The sequence below is a fragment of the Strigops habroptila genome, chromosome 2 (genome assembly GCF_004027225.2).
Source record: "Strigops habroptila isolate Jane chromosome 2, bStrHab1.2.pri, whole genome shotgun sequence".
NCBI classification, from domain to species: domain Eukaryota; kingdom Metazoa; phylum Chordata; class Aves; order Psittaciformes; family Psittacidae; genus Strigops; species Strigops habroptila.
In genome coordinates this window covers 50,557,716-50,579,441 of record NC_044278.2, presented here as the reverse complement: position 1 = coordinate 50,579,441, position 21,726 = coordinate 50,557,716, and the positions used below count along the sequence as shown (strand labels likewise).

Genomic DNA, 21,726 nt, shown 5'->3' with positions numbered 1-21,726 from the left:
GTGACTCAGAACAGACACCCACCAACCTGGGGAGTCTTAATTTAAGAGCAGCTCACAGGGAATGTGAGTGAGCCTTCATTCAGGCTTCTTCCAACTTTTCTTTAAGAGCTCCCCAGCTGGCAGAGGCATCTTGAACATCTCTTCTAGGAGAGGTGGTCTTGAGCAATGAGAGAAAAACTCCTACAGTGGAGGACAGCACTCCAGGCCTTGAAAACTAACTCCACTACTCTCCCTTTCACAAACATCCATGCGTATTTGAGCTCCTCCATCACAAGCATGTTCTCTCTTTCCCTACATGTAGTTTCATTCTGATGTTGTGAGAGATTTTTCTTGAAAAAATAAAGTCTGTGATTCACCAAGAGTTGCAATAGGAAAGAGGAATCAGACTGCTATTTCTTCCTGAAGTAGTGAAACATCGAAGGTAAATGTCAAGGCAGATCTGAACCCTTTTCCTAGGGAATCTGTTTGTGCTGTTATTAAAATTATACAGTTGTAATGGCGAAATTTTGAAACAAACTTTGAGAACTTCTGTTACTGTCAAGGCCTCCTACAGTAATTGGCCCTGGTTTATTATGAATGACCTCAGCCAAGATTGTTTTGCTAGCCATAGAGCTTTGATACCTGCAAATAAGTAAAAAAAACCAGCATAATTTGAATGTTCAATATTGTTACCTACTATGAATTAGTGGGGAGATTAAGATTTTCAGCCCTGGAAGCAAAAGCTGGTAAACATTTTAAATTTAGTTATAGTTGTACTTTACTTTAAATTTTTAGTTTTGTAAGATGCATTTTCTGCTGCAGTTTTTGACAACAAAGAATGGGGGGATTTGTTCCTTAATGGAAAGTGAGTTCTTTTTGTAGTTTTAACTAGATAATGTGCCCAAAAAGCCAAGAGTGTGAGTCTTTAAGGAAATTATCACTGATTCTGATAAATGTTGAGGAAACTATCACCAAAACCAGAAATACAATTGTCAAGAGCACTGAAACTCAACAGAGAGACTGAGGGTCCACTGTAAGGAACCAAAGCAAACAGTGTGACTTAGCAGTCTAAGTGGCAAAAACTTACTGCATATCATTTATTGGTTAGCTTTGGCATGGTGGTTGGCCATAATCCAGCCTTACAGCCAAAAACCAGCAAATCCAAGTTTATTAACTGTAACTGTACTGACATTATGAGAAGGTAATTATGTATTGCAGGATCCAGGAGTATTGCCAGTTTCCCAGCTCCAACTGTCTCGATCCTTAAATGCAGTCCAGCTATGTTCTTACTGAATAAAACCTATATAAGCAGTAGACTCTTATTACCACATGCTCTGGTTTTCTTAGAAAGGAAAAGAGGACATCCACACCACATATTGTGTCATACGTACAATCTGAGAACCAGGTCTTGTGATCCAGGAAATTTTGTGGCATGCCTGGCACGTAAATGTTGTTGCAGACAGAGAAGCCAGTCTTCTGCATCTGGCTCTTGCGAAGATAGTGGCTTTGGTGGATTTCTTAATAAGGAGTGGAGATTAAGGAGTTTAGATTTTAGTTAAAGAAAAATCAGCTCTTCTTTCTTCTGTCAAGACTAGTTCAGTCCTGCAGTCTTCTCCCTCCCTACTTCATTACTGTATCAAACAAGATATTTATTCCTAGTGCTCAATAACTATAGCAGGAACAGTTTGCTTCTAATTTGATTAAACTTGATTGGACTACAGTCCTGAAACCATTATTTTTTTATGTTGTATGACAGACATCCAAAAAACTGTGAGAGACAAGAAAAGTAAAAAGTATCTTTTTACCGATTTAAAAAAAATAAATCAGATCCAAAGTTAAATAATGAGAGACCTCTTGCACTGCTATGTATTTCCTCTGTGCTGTTTTTAATTTTCATCCTTTTAAATACTCACAGTTTTTTTATGTCTTTGAAAAGTATGAGAAAATGCTAGTTCCCCTTTCAAAATATAATAGTGAAAAAAATCTTGGAATAACCATTCAACTCAATTTCATTTCCAAAAAAAAAGATTTAAAATAAATATATCTTCTCTGTTTCTCTGTTTTACAAAAAATCTTGAGGGAAGTAAGCAAAAAAGTTTGTTTTTTGTTTAAGAATATCCTACTGAGGAAAACGTGCTTGTTCTCTGACCACCACTCACCAAAATAAAGCCAAATACAAAATTTAAGTAATGCTGTGATGTTAGGTTTTCTTAATAATAGGTAATCAGGCCCCATCCACATGACCTCTGTTTAAATATACAAATGGCCTCCATTGTTGTAAAAGGAACGCTTTCTTCCTTGATACCATTTTCATAATCCCCCAAAAGCTTTTGCCTTCAAATTAAGTTCTTATATTTCTAATTCTTCCATTTGATATGGCATCTAAGTTAGTTGTACATTTCACAGCACATTCACTCTGACACATTCTCAGAAATAATTTTTTGCTTGCATATTTACCCGTATGTCTATATTGCCTACATTTTAGTTAAAGGTTTCTGTGAAATGCTATGTAATATCTTTTTGTCCTGAAACTAAGAATAAATATATTGTCCTGGGTTCAGCTATAGCAGTCATTTTCCTCCTGCTTAGTAGCTGGTGCAGTGCTGTGTTTTTTAACTTTCAGCCTGGGAACAACGCTGATAACACCGATGTTTTTAGTTGTTGCTAAGTAATGTTTATTCCAACCAAGGACTTTCTCAGTCTCATGCTTTGCCAGGGAGGAGGGGAAGCCGGGAGGAAGCAGAGACAGGACACCTGACCCAAACTAGCCAAAGGGGTATTCCATACCACAGCACGTCATGCCCAGTATATAAACCGGGGGGAGTTACCCGGAAGGCCCAGATCACTGCTCGGGTCGGGCTGGGTATCGGTCGGCGGGTGGTGAGCAATTGTATCCTCTCCCCTTGTTATTTCACTAATCGTTATTATCATTGGTGGTAGCAGTAGTGGTTTTGTGTTATACCTTAGTTGCGGGACTGCTCTTATCTCAACCTGTGGGAGTTGCATTCTTCCCATTCTCCTTCCCATCCCTCCGGGAGCGGGGGGAGGAAGAAGGGGAGGGGGGGGAGTGAGCGAGCAGCTGTGTGGTTCTGAGTTACCGGCTGGGCTCAAACCACGACATATATGAATCTATCTATCTATCTATCTATGTATCTCTATATATCTATTGTCACAACTTCAACTCTTTAACCTGAGTTCTTCTCTGAATTTTACAAGTTAGTCTTTAACTCTTAGTAATATTTTCAGGTATTTCAGATATACTACTTGCTAGATGAGCAAATGATGAAGGGAGAGAAAAGGTGTCAGCTTTACAAGAGAGCTTTGTTGTTAGGTGTTTACTTTTTCTTGCAAAGGTAAGAAATGCTTCGGTTATTCTGTGATGCCTTCAGGGCTTATGCATCCTGAAATTTATATTGCATGTATTTGTTCTGATAAATATTTTACATATATAGTGAAAATTATGTAGTCCATTTTAGAGAAGTCTGTTTACATCGTAGCCATATATTAGATCTCTTATTTTTTAAGAGGTGGCATTTCTAGGCAACAGTGATATGTTGAGTCTTTCTTGACATCCTAATGTTTCTGAAGAGCTAATCTAGTTGTAATATGTCGTTATGTGAGCCCTAGTTGGAGTGAAGTTTGTAGACTCTAGGGGTGGACTTCTGTGCTCAGGAACCTCCCACATTCTCATGCCCTCATGACCTCCAGCCACTCATGCACCACGGCTGTTCTTGGGAACTTGCTCACAGAAGCAGCATCCATACTCTTCAGGTTGGTAACTCTTTTTTCTCATGACTCATTGACCTTTGGGCCTTCATGCGTTATGAGTATCCATGGGAACTTGATAGGCTGTTACCCTCACACAATATTTGGCCTAGAAGATTTCTCTGAGTACTGTATTGAACACAATGTGTTCAATATCAAATATTGACTTGTGTTTCAAAACAGAAATTATATGACAGTGATAGGATTAATTTAATTGTATTTAACACATTGACTATATAAGATGAACTTAAGGCTATCCATATTCTAAAAGTTTTGTGTTTTCTTAAGCAACAATGAATACCCCTGCTTACCTCCCAGGAAAGGGAAGAAATTATCTTGCAATTTGGAAGAAGTAAGACTCAGCAGCATACTGCCATGAGTAAAGCATTGAAGAAAATAATTTGCTTGCCTTCCAACACTGTAGTGTTTCATACAGAGTCATCCAGTTTCTGATGTTGAGTATTCATTGTGTTAATGATAGGGAATAGATACTCTCTAAGGCTGTCAATGTTCACAGAAAAATGAGGGTTAGTCATTTCAGGAAAATGAAGAGAATGGAGGACACAGATGCTTGAAAGTGTTTTCCCAGAATATGAAAGGGATATATCCTCATTGTCCTGATCCTGTCTTCAATTCATTTGAGGAGTAAAAAATATTTAGATGCTGATGCCTGAGGAATTTGGTCCATCATGTACAGTGGAAGTTTTCCATTACTTTTCATTGTGAGCAGGAATGTGTAAGAGGAAGTGTTGTGAGGAGTGGGGTGTGAGGATGAAGGCAAATAGAGTAAGGAGACTTATAGTGTAGGGATCCAGAGCCTAAAGCCATTTGGCATAAATCCACCAGATCCACTGCAATTATGAATGATGACACCAATGGAGATTTTTTTGCTTTGATTTTTAGGCTGTAATGATGAAAGTCAAAGTGGTTGAAAAATTTCAGCTACTGCATATTTTTGTGGTTATCATTTAATTTCCTTTTCTTCTTAGATTGTCTTTATTGTTAAACTTATTTTCCTCATTTAAATCACAGTTCTTTCAATGCTGAGGAGAATAAAGTTGTCCAAGAAGCTTTAAGACACTGTTTTCACAAATATTTTATGTCTCTGTCAGCCATCCTAATATATGGCTAACAGCTGTCCATTACATGCCTGAGATATTCAATTTTAAATACCTGTTTGTTACTTTCTAATAGAACACAAATCAACCTTTTTTAATTCAAATACTTCTTCCAGCCTGTCATTTAAATGCTTAAAAAAAATCAGTGACATTGCTCCAAGTTAGTTATTATTGTAGGAAGAAGTCATCAAATGGAGACAAAAATATTCAGTAAAAAAATAGTTGTGCTCCTTTAATCTATAATCATGCTCTCACTCCTAGTATGTTGAAAAGTGTTAAGCCAATAAAACACAAGTTTAACACAAGTTTCTTAAGTAACTGTTTCAATGATGTGTTAACAGTCAATGACTGCCAAGTGGGAAAACTGTGAAAGTGATCAGACTTTGTGTCTCAGGCCTAATAAAGCTTCAAAGGCTAACCACATTATTTAAGTGATGAGGTGTTTAGGCTTTAAAGCTTATTCACAGCCTTCACCATCAATCTCTGTATTACATTTCTAATGGAGCTTTCTGTAAAAAAGGACTGTGAGGAAGCCATGTCTAAAGCTATGCCTAAAAAAAAGATGGGTAAGAGAGACATAAAGGAGAGATCAAAACATAAGTGGTTTAATCGGAAGTATGTGTACTACAGAGTTATTTTCATATGAAGTATGGAGATTGGTGACCAATACCAAAGAAAGTAAGATTATAGGAACATTTGAAAGTAAATAATTGTTTTCTAAGTCCTAAGATGTAACACATCAATTGCTGCATTTAATGGTTGCTACTCTGGCAGCTTGTAATACAAAACAAGCTCATCAGAAGCTTTGCCAGATAACCTCTGGCTCTTTACTTAAATTTTTGAATAACATGTATAAATTATACTGCATGTACAGCTCTGTCAGTGAAACACAAACCGTACAACTCTATAGCCACTGCTTGCTAAATTGGTAGATTTTTTTCACTGCCAATTTGGTAAATTATGAAATTGCAGTAAAAGTTAGTTCCATGTCATAGTTGTTTTAACTACTTCTCATGGAAGATTTTGTATGAAGGGAAATTTCAAACAGATTTGAAATAAATCTAAAGGCTGTTTCTAAGTTAGACAATTCATAAATATGATGTTTCCAGTTCTCAAAATTTTTCACTATCGTTGTCCATGTAATTCCACACACAGTTGGATTTAAAAGTAATTTACTGAGTAATCACTACTGTGCCAAAAGGGTGGGGATCACATACCCAAGATAATTTTAGACTGTAGCTCCTGTATTCTTAATTGTAACAAAAGAAGCAAATAACTCAGGGCATGCTAAAAAAGCTCATCAGATTTAATTCATCTTCACTCAATGTTTCAACCATTTTAATTGCTGAAAAAGCAGAGTGAAATAGCCAAGACTGGTCTGCAAGTAGCTGCAGCAAGACTTCTTCTAGTACCCAAAAAACCTTCTACAGCTCGACTCAGTATCTGTTTTCTACACTACTTCTGTGTCTGGGGATACGTCCAAAAAGTATGAAAGGGTTCTTGAGACAATGCAACTTAATGTATAAAGTTTTCATGGAAACCTGAAGACCAGTCTGAATGAAGAAAGAAGGGAAATGTCTGGCTAGGGAATCACCAGAAGTAACGGAGGGCGGGAAGAGGGCTGTGAACAAGACAGGTCCCAGTGGTATTTTGAATAGGAGGTCAACAAGACTCTGGCACATGTATGTGCTGCTTCTTGGGACACACAGCTCTGAAAATACAAGCCTAAGAAGAGGGAAAACCTAGAACAAGGAATACCATAAGCCAATATTAGAGAGATTTGAGCCATTAAGAGGTGATGAAAGGAAGACAGACAACAGGTAAGAGCCAAAATTCCCTTTGATAAGTAGACAGGGGACAGTGAGTAAATCTAATGACTCCTTGACAGGGACAGATGAGAATACAAACAACACATTCATGGTCAGCCCATACGAGGATACAAAAGGCAGACCTAAAACCTGCATGGGGTTGCATACCCAGAAAACATCAGTCACAAGGATACCTGCGCAGACTTCCTGGGGTCAAAGGTCTTGGTGTATGCAGCATGGGCAAATGTCTTCTTGGTGCTTGTGAGAATGTGAATATGACAGTGTAACTGAGTGCATTAAATCAATTTTTTTTCAGTGTTTTTATAAAATAAAATTACTTTCACCCGCCATCAGGTCTCACTGAGGTGTTGCTACAGTAATAAGGTTAGTCCTGCCTTCTTAAGCTTACAGCATCTCTCTCTCTCTTACTGTCCAACATCTTTCATATAGAGGAAGGTAAAAGAAAGTCTGCATATTACTCCATTGCCATTTTCTGAAGTGAAAGAGGTGTTTATAGGGCATACATCTCAGCAGAGTCTGTAAATGGCATAATTTCTATGGTGACATCCACAGTATTTGCTAGACCATGGAAGAAGATGTAGCTGAATTTTGAGAGTGAGAAGAAGACAAATGCAAATAACAGTTGTACTACTTTACTTATGTATTTATTTATTTATTTCTCCCACGTCACCCAGGAAAGGTAACTCATGTTTGATGCTTCGGTGAAAATCTTTCTGCAAAATTCCTGGGTGCCCTTTGTGAATGTGTGTCCTTATTAATTTGAAATAACCCCTCATATCAGCTCTATCTTCTGTTCCTATCTTAGCTTTTTGCTGTCTACCTCCAGCTTTCCCTGACTTTCCAGACTCCTTTCCTGACAGTCTTTCATTTTCCTAACAGAGCTGTTCCTCTAGAAATATTGAGGTAAAGATGTCAGGCAAATGAAAGAGAAGAGCAAAACTCTGCATATAAAATGCAAACAAAACTTTGAGCACAGCTCAACTTTGCAGAACACTGACAGTTACAGATGTTGCACTTGCTAAATTCAGCTGTGAACATCATAATTGCTTATAATAGCTCCTGCTCCTTCTGTAGTGAGGACTGTGTTTGCAGACCACTTCCTATATGATGGCAAATTGCGCCTCATTAGATTGGCATTTGTTCATACTTCCACTAACAAGGCTGTGTCCTTTTAGACTGCTTTGCAGTCACCCATTCTGTCATAAGCCTCCTGCAGTTTGCTGTCTCTGTCTTAGCTATTGTATATAGTACACATAGCAGCCTGGCTTCATGCATAGTGGCGGAAACTTCGGCAAGAAAGTGGAAGAGACTATTGTTCTTTTCAGTTTATGGTTACTGGACTGCTTCCCTCTCTTTCTAACAGGTTCACTGCTTCTGTAGGAGTCCAGTGGGGAGCATGGCAAACAAATTGCAGAGTGCAATCAGTCTCGAAGCACTTAGCATCCTAACTCTCTGTCAGGATTGGCTCACATCTGAGGTGTAATTCTGATTGCCATTTGGTGGGAGTGAATAAAGATCTTTGGTGTCAGGATGGCCTAGTGACAGAGAGTCTGGAACAAAAATAAAAGAAGTTATTTGTTAAGTGTCTTTTAAAAGTCATCATGATCAGTTTGATTGAACACCCGGATGAAAAAATTGTTCTGAGTAGTGGTTTTGGCTTAGAGAATGTGGTGGTGGGTGAAGGAAGACCTAACCCTCAGAAGTGGTTCTGGCAAAGAGCGACATGGTGTGGGCCAGCATCTGCTTGCAGGTTCTGGGCTTAGAAAATGGAAGAGGAACAAGCAAGGAAAAAGGTACACACTGGCTGTAGAATGTGCTGTCAGGCTAGGCATCCTAATGCAAGAAAATCTGCCTACTCAAAATTGCTATCACACATTTTCTTTAACAAATTTAACCCAGTTGGCTACTTTTTCTGTGTGACCTCAGCTATTTTTTTATGGTCCAGTAAATCTGGATTAATTGTAACATTTAACCATGGTCTCCATTTCAGTCCTTTTTAATTCTTATTTCTTATTCATTTTACAGTCAGCTTAACCACACACATTTCTTGACTGATCTGATAGCCAGAATATATATACACTCAAGAATAAGGTGTTAATATATATATATATACTATAAAATAAAGATCAAGAGCTGCGAGCAGGCATCAGTCTATTTCAACCACTGCTTTGTCACTTCGCTCATTTTCCCACCTTTTTATTCAGGTCAGGATCAAGCTCTAGGCCAACTCCTTAACTGTACAAAGGGTAACTGTGGCTGTATTATTCTGGAGGTGTGACTGGATGTTGTTGGTAAGAAGCATGGTCCAAAAATGGAGATAGACTTATAGTGGAGCCAGGAAACTGAAAGATTTCAAAACCATTCTACTGTGTAACTGTTTGATATACTTAACTCTGTAACTTATAGCTCCCTCTGATCTTCAAACGCTTACTATAAAAGTTTGAGATGGATAAGACATAACATATCAATATGTTGTAGAAAGATGTTTTATTGTACTTCTTTGGTTTCTTGATTGGCACTTTTCTGAAACTTCACAGTTGTGGCTGTTCATGCACTGAATACCTTCCAGCATTTCTGCACTAAGTACTTTTTCTTTATTACCCTCCTCTGAGATGCAAATACAGTAGTATCGGCCCACTGATGGGAGGATGGAAGGATATGTTCATCGTCTGAATACTCGGAATCAGGACTATCAGAAAGCTGATAGCTTCTTTTCAGCATTTCAGAGAAAGAGATACAAAGTTGTTGCTCTGCTTATTTTTATGCATTTTCTAAAGCTCATTGTTCAGGATTTCTCAGGGTGGTTGTTTCTTTGCTGATGTTTTGTTCTTTCTTCCTCAAGTCTGTACTTTTGTGCATACTGCCTGAATAAAAAAATATTTTTACATGGATAGGTTAAACATAGTTCTTCTAAACTGTTTTGAAAGCACCCAGACATATGAAAAATAATACTCTTACAATACAAAAATACCTAAAATATATCCAATAATGATAAAAAATAGTACAAAATCCACTGATCTGATTTCAGTTTCTGATGTATATAATCAATACACATGCATATTTATGACTGTCTACAGGTAGAGTATAGCACATAATTAACATGAACACATTTAAGAAAATGTGCTGTTATATGTATGTATGATATGATACACCTTTTTTACACACACACACAACTATGTAATTCTAGAACAATCTCAATAATGCTAAAAATATTCAGAGTCAAAACGAAATATAAATAAAAATTGGGTAAACGTTAAAAATGCGTGTTTTCATGATGTCTTTTGTACATTTGAGTTTGACTTTCTAATAAATGTTCTATGTTCATTCTAGGATGATTACACATGGAACAAAATTATATTGCTGCCTGTCATGTCATATTCCTTTTGCAAAATTAATTCTAGAACTTGGGTAATTTTTTCTAGAATTTGCAGTAAAATATTTTCAAAGTCTGCAAAGTTTAAACTCCCTATTTTAATCTCAATTTCCAGTATTAAAGTACGAATGCTACCTTAGGAAGAGCATCACATTTCAAGCTTTCACTAAACAAGATTTCTAAATGCAAGAGTGAAAGCAACATTTTAAAATATATGAGAAGTCTCAAATATGAAACTGATAGCTTAGAATTTGAGCTAAAATAACAAGTCACAGTGAAGATTTGAAATTTCAAGAGTGAACTTCTCTTCAAAAGAAAGTAGGCTACAGAAGATTCAGGAACCGTGAATTTCTTCCGTAGTCAACTGCTGTTGGAAAGAGTGCAATAAAAGTTATTTTCTCATTCTAGTTAACAACAAAGATTTTTAATAATCACATCTGCTTTTCTTTCCATAAAGAATGAATCCAGATCATATTGATACTGGTTGAAATATTTCTCACTTGAGTTTTGGTTTAGCTCACTGAACTAACATAATATTTTGCAAGGGATCCAAACAAAAGTGTCTCAAACATGCAGCTTGTTAACAGAGCTAAACATCTTTCTTTCAATTACAGACTAGTTTTCACAAATATGATGTTCCTTTCATAGGTGCACATGTATACATAGGAAGGAAAATATGTAATCCAGCCTTAATAAACTCTTCTGAGCTGTGTTCTGGCTATCTAAGAAACTTGCTAAATTACCTTTCTCCCCACCTCAGCAGAGAAGTAAAGGACACCAAAAGCTATAAAGCACTGGTAGACCAGTCAGTCGAGTTTAAAATGTTACAGTGTCAATCATTAATCAACCAGCTCAAGCATGGCACATTGTTCTTTTGAATGGTAAATATTGCTAGCAATTTAACCAAGACATTATTAGATTATTTATTTTCACTCATTCAGTTTAGGTCTCCCATGTGTTATTTAATAATCCCTTGGGTGCGAGAGGAATTTAAGCCTACTTGTGGCTTATTTAGTTTGTTTCTAGAGTTAACACTTTTCACTTCTGTCTCTTACATTACCTGTTTAAGAAATTATGTTTCTGTGAAATTCAAATTAAAAAAACAATCAAGTGTAAAAAAAACCCCAAAATTATTACCTGCAGTTACAACCTTAATACATAATGAAAACCATACTTTTTCATATAACTTTTTCTTTTAAATAAATTATTTTATCTTCTAAAGCTAAATTTTGCTGTCATCCACTCAACTTGTAAGCTTCATAAAATTAACATATATATATAATAAATGTCAGGATATTTTTATTTTAATTTTTTCTCTACAATAGTTATACAATTAGAAATGTGTAAATAAGCTTTAAAGTGTGTAGCTAGACTATGCCATGATATGAAGATGCTGATAAATTTTGTGGACAAGTAATATACGGTTCTTACTTTTAATTAATTGGCTTATAATTTCAAAATGATAGCAGCTGCATTTTTGATCTTTTCACTGGAAAACATCCATTTAGAAGCACTTCCTGAATATGTATGTTTTCTTGAACATGAGAGCACCAGTATCACTACTTAGACATTTAATTACATGGCAATTAATGCATATATAATTATGCACTGATATTGTGCAATAATTGTGCATTGTATATGCATATGTATGCAGTAATTATGCATTATATATGTATTTCATATGTATATCCATGGTATATGTGTATGGTATGTGTATCTTTATGTGTGTAGATATGGTATATAGAAGGTATGTGCCTGAGAAGCTATTTACATGTGTGTGTGTTTATGGATAAATATATTAAAATGTAGAAAAATACACAGCTGAGTGCTTAACTACCCTTATAAATAATTGCAGAAAACAGCATATGAGACTTTTAGACTGCAAAATTTTATTGATGAAAAGCAGTCTCATTCAAAACCCAACCGTTGCTGTTAATCTTTGCGTGATTCTGAAAATTAGTTGTTTCCTTGGTACAGATATACAAGGGTAAGTATCAGAAGTCAGAAATGAGAAGATGGGAGCTAATGTTGTTGATACTTAGTGGTTACAGAATCGGGCATAACTTTTCTGCTTTGTTACTTACTTGTTATTTCTATTTAAAGCAAGAGAAAGTGCTGAGCAGCATAAACTGGGTCTTTATCCAGTTGTAGAAGGTCCTTTATCTATGAATAAGCAGAAGAAATTCATGTACCTGAACTGCTATCTTCAATCCATCTTCCAAAACAGGGAGTTAAGATACCCCATCCCTGGAAACATTCAGGGCCAGGCTGGATAGGGATCTGAGCAAAGTGATCTAGCTGAAGATGTCCTTGCTCATTGAAGGGGGAGTTAATGACCTTTAAAGGTCCCTTCCAAGTCAAACTATTGTATGATTCTATGATTAAGAGTTGTACATCTGTCTGGACCACAGCATGAAGCGCAGCTGAAAGCGTGGGGCTTGTGAGTTTCTGCAGAGACCTGCGTAGGCTACCCTGATCCTGGTGAAATCCTGGGCACTGTGGGGCACTTCTGGTGGGATACAGGGATAGGGATAAACATGCTTTCAAGGCATCCAGCCCCACATGTACTGTGAATTTCCTCTTGAGTTTCTTGCAGATGTAGGTTAGGATCTGTCACTGTAAACAACAGATGTGAAGGGAACGCTTTTACTTTTGGAAGACTTTTGTTAATACACCTATTGGATTAAAAATCCAGTTTGTTAAAATGTTTCTGCTCTGAACCACACAGACATCTTTTTTGATGGCTTTTCAAATTTCCTTGCTTTTTAAAAGATTTTTTTCTCCTTAAGGCAAACAACAGAGATCTTTATTTCAGCAAGACTTTTTGTAGAGGTCTGACATGATTAAGTCTGTCACCAAAATGCTGAAAAGAAAGTGGGTTTTGAAGAAAGGCATTCTTATGTGTCCTTTTTTATCTTCAGCCAGGAATGTTTTAACTCACATGGCAGTGTTAATCTTTTCACCAATGTAGTCTAACAAGTTTGCTAGTCTAACCAATAAACTAAACAGGCTGAAACCTAGTCTCTAGCAGGAAGGCCATCTGGTGTGAAATGGTCTGTATCCATACAATTAAACTCTGCTAGCCTCCAAAAGAAAGTGGTGGCAGGCAAAGTAATTATGGGGAATGGCTCCTTGCATGTGTTCATTCCTGAATCTTACGCAGAAGTCATCTGAGAGAGTAATACTTGTTTCATTAACAGCCTTCCCAGACTCTTCTATCAATAGATCATGAAGTTAGAGGACTCTAATCTGAGCTCTTGCTGTAGTTTATTTACTAGTACAGACATAGCAACAGTACTGCAAAGGCAGACCATAATATTGACTTTAAAGCTAACTTCCTAAATAATAAGTTCTACAAAACAATAATTTCAGTCAGTAAAAAGCAGAGATTGATGATGGAATTGGGAAGAGGCAAACTTCTGTGTTGGTTTTGGCAGTGGAAGTTGCATGTGTTTCAAAACATCTCTTCAAATAATAAAATTTAAATTTTTCCTCTGTGAGTGTTGAGTGTCTAATGTTTTACCTGAAACAATGGGCTGTTAGTACATAGCAGGTATTTTTAACCAAGCACTACGAAAACTTGCAAATCCTACACATGATTATTTTTAAATTATCTGTATTCAGATTCCATTTTGCCATGTCTTGGTTCTTTCATAATATTCCATTCCATTTTAGGAAACTATCTATTTGAAAAATGTTATAAAAACCAGCACTAGATAACATATTTTTCCCCAAAAGAGAGCTGGGTGGATTTTAGCTTAATTAAATCAACTGCATAGTTGCTTGCAAAATACATATTTTTTTCCCGAAGTATGAATTTCAAAGAAAATGTCACTCCTCAAAGAAATCAGTTATCAGACTATGTGGTTTGGTTTTTTTTTTTTTTTTTTTAGTACCTAGGATATCAGACTAATCCAGAAACTGTTCAAGCCCGGAACAAGCTTTAAAAAGAAAGCATCTTGTTGTCCTTTATGAAAAGCATTGTTTATCTAAGAGGTCAGTTTAAATTTCTCCAAGTGTTCCTAATGAAGCAAAATTGCTAATGATTGCACTTTGTTTTTTCATTCAACTTCAAGAATGAGGACAGAATACAGATGAGTCAGAATCACTTCAGAATGTGTTTAACACAGTTCAGCCTGTGGTGGTAACGAAAGTTTATCTCCAATTCTGTAGGGGTGACACAAATCACCTTGACACTTCTGATGTGAAGAGGAGAAGAGAGAGTTTCCTGGGTAGCATCTGTCTAAAGAAGATTCACACTTAGCCTGACAGAAGGTCCCACCAGTCCTGAGCACCACTTCCATTCAAACTCTCTATATTCCTTCTGGAGTGACCAAGTGCTTTAGAGAAGGACTCAGACCCCTTTTAAATACATATTTTTTGCTTTCCAGTGGTAGCTTAGTTTTGTTTTCCCAGTTCCATGTGAGGCAAAACAGTTTCTTCAGTAAAGCCATGGACCTGAATTCCAGTCATTTTTGCAGACAAGCTAAATTTAAGTTGTTCAGCAGTTGGTGCCCATGGGGCTGGAATTGTGCGGGATCCTCATCCAGCTGAGTCCTACTTAGTAACAAGCTTTCTGAGTCTGGAGGTACCTTTTCCTACATCTTTCTTTGCACAATGATCATGAAGCTTGGTTGCTAGGTGCAAGTATAGATTAAATATCAGAAAATGAAATCATCACCATAAAGATTGGATCTATTTTATTTTAAAGATATATTTTTATATCTTCAGGGACATAAAAGTTCTAATCCTTTTTTTTTCATATAATCACATAATCATAGAATTATGATTCTTCTAGAATCATAGAAATATGATTCTTCCTCCCCCCCCACCGAAGTCCAATCTTTGGTTTGTTGGATGTGAAGTTACTTTAGTTTCTTTGGATTGAAAACCAACAGAGAACTTGTTGCTTTCAAATACAAAATTATAAGAGTTTTTAATTTCTGGAGAGATAATTTGCAGCTTTATTATTGTTTAAATCCTTAAAAAATACAATCGAAATTTTGTATGGCAACAAAAACATCCAGCTTTCATGTATCGTATATCTACCTGTTAATTTTTGTGAACTAAAACGGAAGATTAATTTCACCTCTCACCTAGAAATGATTACAGATATTACAAATCCTAATTAATACTTTTTCCTTTTGGAAGAAAGCATTTATAAATCTCTGATCCATTTCCTTTTACAAAATTTCCTGTACAAAATACTTGGCAAGAGCCTGTATGGTGACCTGGAATCTAGATTTCTGAAAGTTTTAAAACCTATTTCTGGAACTGGATGCAAAAGTCTAAAGTGAAGGAAACTGTAACTTGTACTGCCCATGAATTATTAGCATTGTAAATTATGCTATTTGATACTGTGTTGCATGGCAATGTACAGTAAATTATTGTGTGTTTATACTTCACCCCTTACTTTGTTTTCCTGCCACCCTGTTACCATTTGCCCTGGGATTTCAGACCTCTTGTCTGACAGCTCTGCTATAAATATTTGACCTCTCATTCTCTCATTTGTCTGTTTTCTCCTGCTGAGTCTTTTCCTCTTCTCATAAAAGTCAGCTGGGGAGACATCAGACCATTGAGCAATAGCCTGTCATGGGCAGCTACCCAAGTTGCACTGTGCAGCTCTGCCTCTCCACAGGTCACATCCTGATAGAGAATGCTGCCAGCTTGGCAGGCTCCAGGCAGAGGGGGATTTCCTCAGTGTTACTAGGGAGGACAAGGGTCCTTCTGCAGCCAGCTCTTACCAGGGAGGGACTAGTAAACAGGGCAGATGCCGTAGCACCTTGTCTGGCTGGCATTAAAGGTTCAGTGTAAAATCTGCTCACTACACTAGCTTCCAAAATTTCTTCGTCCCAGATGAAAAAAGTACAACACTTTGAAGGATATTAAGAATCTTTCATTTCCCCCATGCATTCGTCTCTGTTGCATTGCAGGATCTTTTGACCTTTGAAAAGAAGATTATGAAAATAATAGGCCAATAGCCTAAAGGACTTCTGCAATCCATATGTGTATTCATTCTGTGTTGGTTAATGAAACAGTTGGAAAAAGAATGAAAGTGAAGGTTCAGATAGTTTCTTACCACTTTGAGACATTACATCAGTTTCAGGAAGAATATAATCTGCAATAAATGGCTCAAAGAAGGGTGTACTACTATACGGCCATTTGCAAGGGTCTTTTCATTATTAAAGCACATAGGTTAGGTCACAGATCTGGTAGCTGTAACATGAATAAACAAAAATTCAAAGTAGTACAAATAGGGAAAAAAAATTCCACAAAACAGAGAAGAAAACCCTCCAGAAACAAACAAAATTTAAATCTATATTTAATTTTCTAATTTAAATCTATAAATTTATCTTTCTTTTGATAGCATTTGTTGTTTAACAGCATCACTTTAGCTGAAATAGTCTTTAAATGGTCAAAATTAATTTAGCTTTACAATGGTTCTCTCTGACCTTTGCGCTGCCTGGGTTACAGCAAGACGCACATAAGAGCTGCTGGTGAAGGCTCCACTCTTACAAGCCCTGAAAGAACATCCTGCCACAGAAAGTCCCCCTATTTAGATAAATTGTATGGCCAAGGTTTTACAGTTCTGTTCCAAAGCTGTTTTCTGACAAGTTTTTTTATCTAATATTCTCACCACCTCCTTCCAGACTATCTTTAATTCTCAAGACCAGAGAAAGCCTCTTATTTTTCCCATTACAGTGACTTCTTGACTTGCCTTAAAATTAATAGGCCCTGTGCTCTTACCATGCTTTCTTTGCTTCCCCCAGCAAATGACTGGGCATCTATATTTCCTTTCGTTTCTGTAAGTTGATTCTCTTCAGTAAGACTTACTCCAGCCAACACACAGGCTGGGAGCACATGATAAAATTAATTGTCCTGACTGGTCCATTGGATGCCTGACCTGTTATAAATTCTTATGACCTGCCTGGGATAGCCACAGGTAAAGGCTTCCAGAATAAGCCATTTGGGCTCTTTTAGTTTTTAGCAGACAGTTATTCTTTACTGCTGCCACGTGGGAGGCACTTCTCTTGTGTCTTGGATGAGATGGAAAATATCACCAATTAAACCATTTATCTGAGAGAGGAAGATAAATATTGATGTGTCAGATGTAGTGTATTTTATTGTAACTCTATCAAAGTGAGTTTTTAGACACTCTAACACAGGTACCATGCTAGTAGTGTTTTCATGATCTCCAATGCCTTTCTAAGATTACTTCTGCATAGGCTTTTATGGGAAATTTAGTTGTTAGATTGTCTGCAAGCAGGCCTATGCTTTCTTCCTCAAATAAAATAGAGACATTGAAAACTGCAAATAGAAAGCTATCTTGAAGACAAATATTCTATTACAGCATTCAGCAGAAGCTTGTTACCGGTTATGGCAAGATATCCATACAAGTAAAGCTTCAGAAAAAAATTATTAAATAAGTAGTTATTATATTATGATCATTTAACAAAAAAGTTTGTTAATATTTCTGCTAAATGCAAAGTTGCTCTGCATAATAAAGAGGAGTGCAGATACAGACCAATTAATTTTTATGCAGCTAAAATAAATAATTATGATTAGAACTATGTAAGATTAGAAATCCATGGCAAATCCTGGATCTAAAGGAAATAAGTTTTAGCATAAGTTTAGATCTAAAGGAAATAAGTTTTAGGAATAAGCTCTCAGTGCTTTACGAATGTGGCAACAGAAATTTGTATTGTGAAGAAATCTATAAGCAAATTATATGTTTCTACATTTACTTTTATTCATACTACAAGTTCCATTGGATTATTGAATCAGGAATCTACAATAAAAATCATGAGGCTTAATTAATCCACTTCACTGATTATAAGCTGTCGAACAACTTAAGATAACTAGTAAAAGGAATTTTGTCAGTTGCATTTTGTTGCAACTTTTTTGGTAAGTCCTAATAAATACAAAAAGAAGTGTTCTTACACAAAATGTGTTTTTTCAGTGGTTTGAACTCACTTAAAAGTCATTAGTTTCAGGCAACAGACAAAATTTGTTGAGTAGTCTTGGAAAACAGATAATAATAATCTGTCTGGGCTTTACTATTAGATTACAGTCAGCATGAAAAATAAAAAACATGAGGAGAAGGCATTTGACCATGAGACCTGAATGTTCATTGTTTTAAAGCCAGCTGAGGAAATTCTGGGTGTAGGTAATCTGGAGGCATTTTTGGAGTTTTATTTTATTTCCTCCACCAATATAAGATTTTTTTAAATAGTTGTTTCTAACTTCATGACTGCTTACATCTCAATTAGTCAGAAGAGGTGATTACATAGACATGCAGCTATACACACAAATGCTTTTTAATTCTTTTCATCTGTGAACCTTTCTCCAGAACTGAACAGGAACCAGAGATCAGGAAAGTTAGGAAAATTAGTATTTTCAGTTTTGCAGAAAACTAAGCATTTCAGTCATGCTTCAAATTTCACACAATAGAGAGAAGAAAATTCCATATTGGGGGAGGGTAATTTTGCTGAAAGCAGTGTGCAGTGCTAAAATATCAAAATGCCTTTTGGGGCACAGGCACTATTCCGCCAGGGAGAAAAAAAACCGCCAACATCTTCACTGAGCAGCTGTGGCAAAAGTAGAAAACATTACTAATGGACTGAATTTATGAGCACATAGGTTACTGCATGAAGTTAATCACAAATTATGGATATTCTTACCATTCCAGCAGTTTGCATACACATTTTAACCTCCCCCCCTCCTCCCCCCCCGAAGTCTTCCCGGACACTTTGAAAGGGTCAAACTAAAAATACAAATAAAGGAACAAAAGCCTCTAAAGGTTCAGAAAAGTCTTCAGAAAAACTCCGCATGAGTGTCCTCTGCCCTAGCATTAGGACAAAGGTGAAGTTTAACCCTCACAGTTAGCTGCTTCAGGCCTGAATACTGGACGCAGCTTGATCCTTGGCTGCACTCACAACACAAACAGGGTATGCTGGATGAACTAGAGGAGCAGGTCTGCAACTCTGAGCAACAGCCCATGGTCTAACTGAGTTGGACCAGCCCGCCAGTATGTGTTAAAGAAACATAAGGTTTATTCTTATATATACAGCATACCAGTTATCATAAAGACTCAAAGATCACCTGGAGATTATCTGAGTTCATAACTCAGGTTCTCTCACATTTAACAGCTGGGAAAAGTGACATCAATTTTTTCCCAGCAGATTTTTCCCAGATCTGTTGCATAAGGCTGGTACTTTCATTGCCAAGTATGTGAAGTAACATGTCTCTTTAAAATAGCAGAGCTGCAAAAAATTAACTGGAACACAGCTAAGAACTGCAACAAACTGATTTTTCACTTTGGCTTTTGAGGTGCTGGCTATAACAGGTGTAAAAAAGAATAGCTGTCCTCAAACAAGTTTCACGTCTAAAACACAGCTTGCTCAGCCTGCTGGTTGGTGGTCCACTGTCTAAAATTGCTTATTATCAGTAGAAACTAAAAAGCAATAAAGTGATGCAGAATGGAAGTTTGCTGCAGTGTGTTGCTTAAAGAGCAAAGTTGCTCTCCCAAGACTGGTGGCCACAGCTCCAGGCATCCAGCGGAGCAGGTGTCAAAGTTATCTCTCACGACTAAATACGCACAGGCTTCCTGCAGAATAAGCAGCCTATTCACACTGCAGACTTACTGCACCATGTGTGCCTCATTAATTATTATTATTCATGTTTTAATTGTTATTATTTTACTGTGCCCAAGAGGAATGTAGATTTTATATCATCTGTTAAAGACACAATTAGAAGAACTAGGCTCAAAGGAGCAGCAGAGGCAGATGGTATATTGGCAGTTAAATTTATAAAACTCTTCTCTCAAGTCTTGCCAGCAAGCAAAATAGCTTTTTGCTCTTTTTTTTCTTTTGCTTTCAGGCAAACAGTTTATTTCAAGATGAGTTTGCTGTATGTGAGAGGGTAGAGAAGTACATGCTTGGGTTTCTCAAGAGTTTTGACATTCGGAAAAAAACCCACAAGAAACTAAAATTATTTTGACTGAGTCACAAATCATTTATTCATATGTTCTTGCCACAGAGAAACCTCCACCAGCTTCTAAACCAAATAATACATGCCATGTGTCCAGCTTCTCTCTTCTGTCTGTCACGTTTCTAGTTAACCTTGTTAACAGGGTTAGTGGAAAAACACTGGTGTAATGTAACACAGGCAGTGACCTGCCAGATGACCTATGCAGATCAGATGAAGAATATCAATTTCAGGGTTGATTGGGGGTGTGAATAGGACCACTACTGCTAATAAAAGCTAGGGGTTTTTTACAGTCACACCCCTCACAGCAAAGCAGTAGCCTTTGGAGGTACCAGGAGCTGATCTGAACTGCAGGTGAGAGTGCAAGTGCTCACATACCAGAAAGCAGAAAAAAGTTTACTGAAAGGGCAAATAGTAAGGCTGTCAGGCAGCTAGGATTACTTGTTTAAATGGCATTTTGGGTCAGGAAGCAGCTGGTCTTAAATAAGCAAATACTCCTTAGAAATGAGTATTGTGCTCTGTAAATATGGTGATATACAGGAGTTTGAGGATTTAAAGACCAAAAAGATATTACAAAGTTTTCTAGTTTTCTGCTGATAAAATGTGGTAAAATTAGGAAACATTATATTGGAATTTATAAATATTATATGAATGAAAGTTGTCCCAAAAACATATTTTTTATACGCAATAGTTTGAATACACTTACAGTCCCTGCAGTGGGCAAGATTCTGCCAGTTTATGTGTTAGAAAGTTTTGCAACACCCAAGTTTCCCATGCAGAGTATTTAAAGACTCTGCTAAGCTGCACACTGAAGTGCTTTTTTTCACGGACATATTATTTAGCTATGCTTGTACGGTCTCCTCCGCTCTATAGCACCTATACAGAGCAGATACTTTACCGTGCACACTTTTACCCAAGCACTGCATGGATGGGTGAAAGTACGACCTCTCTCGCTTTGCTGCTGCTTGTGCATCGTGGAGCAGGGTCAGGCACGTTCACAAGAATATTGTCTTATGAGCCTCCAGTGAGTTGACTAGACCTGGTGGAAACACACGTTTCAGATTTATCTTTTTCGGGGGGTTGAGGTGGGGGAGAAGGGGTTTGAAGAGAAAAAAGAAAACGTTCATAAATTCTGCCACACTTTCCAGCCACTTTGTAGAGCAACTGAATGTTTTCAAATATTCCAAAATGTAAAAAAGAATAGCTTGTTTTGCATAAATAAATCAGTTGTGTCTTTCCCAACCAACTCATTGTACCAGGCAAAGGGAGGGATATGTGCTATACTAGAGAGGAGAAAATGTTACTAGTGAAGTGATTAGTCTGTAAGACCCAGAAAAGAAACCCCAACATTATCAGTACATTACTCTCGTTTCTTTCTTCAAAGGAGCCAAAAGCACAATTAGCTACACAGAAACATAACTAAACAGTTCAAGTACCCAGTGAGCTTATGTGTAAACGTGATTGGGAACCTGAGTCATCATAGGTCCCTAGGTCCAATAGTCCCTTTCGTCAGTTCATGGTCATCATCTCAAAATTGACATACAATTTTTCCATATCATTTTTATGCAAAAGCTCTTTATCTGTTGCCTCACAGTTTCTTATACCCATGTTACAGTTTAGACTAAATAACATAGCGATACCTCAGCGCTGCTAGCGCCTTGGTGGGCTAGCAATA

General features: G+C 37.0%; 1 long non-coding RNA gene across 1 annotated transcript in view; it reads left to right on the top strand.

Moving 5' to 3' along the window:
* The first annotated feature begins 3,388 nt into the window (after positions 1 to 3,388).
* Positions 3,389 to 21,726, top strand: part of LOC115604044 — a 40,251-nt gene continuing 21,913 nt past the window's right edge. The window contains exon 1 of the long non-coding RNA XR_003990108.1: positions 3,389 to 3,750. This is a non-coding gene — a long non-coding RNA (uncharacterized LOC115604044). The remainder of the gene's footprint in view (positions 3,751 to 21,726) is intronic.